The sequence below is a fragment of the Cetorhinus maximus genome, unplaced genomic scaffold, assembly GCF_964194155.1.
Source record: "Cetorhinus maximus unplaced genomic scaffold, sCetMax3.hap1.1 HAP1_SCAFFOLD_446, whole genome shotgun sequence".
NCBI classification, from domain to species: Eukaryota; Metazoa; Chordata; class Chondrichthyes; order Lamniformes; family Cetorhinidae; genus Cetorhinus; species Cetorhinus maximus.
This window is the reverse complement of record NW_027596390.1, coordinates 268,281-271,154: the sequence shown is the minus strand read 5'-3', so window position 1 is coordinate 271,154 and position 2,874 is coordinate 268,281.

Below are 2,874 nucleotides of genomic sequence, written 5' to 3'. Positions count from 1 at the left end.
AGACACTGGGGGTGGGGACTCGGAGGCAGACACAGACGTTGGGGGTGGGGACTCGGAGGCAGACATAGACGCTGGGGATGGGGACTTGGAGGCAGACACAGACGCTTGGGATGGGGACTTGGAGGCAGACACAGACGTTGGGGGTGGGGACTTGGAGGCAGACACAGACACTGGGGGTGGGGACTCGGAGGCAGACACAGACACTGGGGGTGGGGACTCGGAGGCAGACACAGACACTGGGGGTGGGCAGGAGGAGGTTGGGCAGGTCAACGTGGATGGGAGTGGGATCCTCAGAAAGGTAGGGAACGTACAAGTTCACCTGGACATCCTGGAAAGACAAGAGTTCAGGTTGCGAGGTGACAGTGGGGAGGTGGAAGGTGATGCTGGGGGGTCCACTGTGATGGGGAAAAGAACATGGATGACTGGGTGAGGGGAAAGGACAGGGGAGCTGATCAAAATCTTAACTACGGCCATGGTTGTTGAATCGAAAATGAGCGGAGCCTCATGTTGGACGGGCACAGGTGCTGTATGGGAGTGTGATCAGTGGGTGGGCGGAGATACAGGTCAGCTCAGATAGACGACTGAAAGAGAACCCCAGCAGGCAGCATTGAAAATGCTCGGGACACTGAGATGAGTGTGATGGATGAAGCCTCTGCGTGTGTGGGAGAGTATTTACACGAGGCTCCGATGGGCCCTGCCACACACACATGCTTGTCCCTCCAGAATCACTGGTGGTCCAGCTGAACGGCTAGTCGGGGGATACAGTGTGAGGATTCATGAAGCCTATCAATGAAGTTGAAAGACAGTATCACACATTATTCAGTGAAAGTGAATATATTTTCAGATTATAAAGTGACAGAATGCGTTCATCTGTACAGATGATCAGAATTTCTTAACTTTTCTAGGCCTACTACTTCTTCTAGGTGTTGCCCTGACATCCGCAGCAGGGGTGGAGACAGCCTGTGCAATGGTTGGCCCTGTTGCCTCTGATGACTTCGGCATGCATCCTCCGGAGAGCCAAAGCCTTGAGGGCCCTGGCCTGCTTTGACTGTCCTCCTGCGGCCCAGCTGCTCTCTCTGCAGCGACAGAGGACGAGGTTGAGGGGGGTCACAGGCAGAGGGTCTTGGGCGGAGCAGACAGCCTCTGAGATTCCTGAGTGGATGACCCAGGGGTCTCCAGCTGCCGCTCCTCCTCCCTTTGGGTACCTGGGAGCCACAGCCTGACCCCTTTAGGGGTAAGAGCACATGGAGGGGATGTCAAGGTGCTCCGTTTCCTTCTCATGTTGCCACTGCAGGAACTCACCCATGGCTACTGTGATGGAATGCAGGTCTGCACACATCTCCGGGTTCTGCTGGACCAGGGTCTCCATGGCAGCTGCCATCCTTCCCATGGAGATGCCCATGCGCACACATGTGGGCACCACTACATCAGAGAACAGGCAGACACACTCCTCCGGCTCGCATGCCGCTCTGTTGAGGGCTCCCAACAGCTCTGCGAGATGTTCTCCCGCCTTCTGCTGACTCTCCGCAATGAATTAGACGGCTAAATCCAGTGGCTCGGCTTCTGACTGGGACCTCATACATGCCTCTTCCCCAGCAGTTCTCCAAGTGCCAGGGAGCTCGGCTGAATCCGCTCCTCATGCTGTGGAAGTGTGTCCATGATGTGACCACCAGATTGTGAACCCGAGCCTGCTCTAGATCGAGGTCCCACGAAGGTGTGTGTCTCTGCGCTGGTGGAGGGTGTGGGTAAAAACTGTGACGGGCCTTCCTGGTTGCTTATTTCCAGAGGAGGTGTCCTCTTGGCTGGAGGTGAGGACCTGGATGGAGCTGAGGGACTGGCTGGCTGTGGGTGTCAGTCGCTTGGCAGAGCTCCCTGTGAACCAAAGTAGAGATAATTAGTACATGGCAGCAGAGTTAAAAGCAGGAGAGAGAGCACTCACATTTGCGTTTAGAGAGGATGATGTGGTGCAGGATCCTTACGAGCGTTTCGCTGCCGACCTCACCATTGTCGCAGTCATGGTCCACGCTATCACTAGTCAGCGCGATGACATGCTCCTCAAAGTGAGTGAGGGGCCTAATGTGAGCCACTCCATCCCTGCTATGGGACCTCTCCCTGCTGTTGTGAGCCAGCTTTTCCTGCATGAAAACAGATGGAGAGAGTATGAGCAGGACACATGGCACTGCATAGAATATTTGTGTGGTGAGCGGAGACATGAATTGGATGAGGACATGAGCTCGAGAGGATATGAGCCTGATGACGATGTGAGGGTGTATGTGAGAGTTAGTGGTGTTGCCCTTTGAGGTGTGAGATCCCTGTGGATGTGTGTTGGGTTTGGGAGTGTGAGAGTTGAGAGTGATGAGGTGGTTGACTTACCCTGGCGGAACGGATGAGATCATTCACCCACTTTCTTCACTGCATGGCGGTGCTGACCACTGCTGTCACCGCCTGTCAGGCTGGATTGGTAACTCTGGTGGACCTCCTGCAGCCAGAGCTGGGGTAGAGGACATCACAGCAGCTTTCCAACGCGTCCAGCAGGCTTTCCAGAGAGGCGTCACTAAATCTGGGGACTGCTGTCTTCTTTCTTTTCAGGGCCATCTGTCAGCTGGAGCAGTCCTGGTCTGTAGACATGAGGTAGGCATGTGCTCTGGTGTGCTTTAAATATGGTGCCGGATCGAGGAAACACTGAGGTCACGGTGCTGGGCAAATCCGAGCCCACCCACCAGCAATCCGGAGTGTTTCCCGTGAATGCATTATTAATGAGGTGGGACGCGTTGGGAATTGGGAGATGCAGCGTGAAAACCCGCCATTGTGGCCGACGGGTAAAATGAGATTATTCCCACCTACTTCTGCACTTAGTGAAAATCTGGGACAATT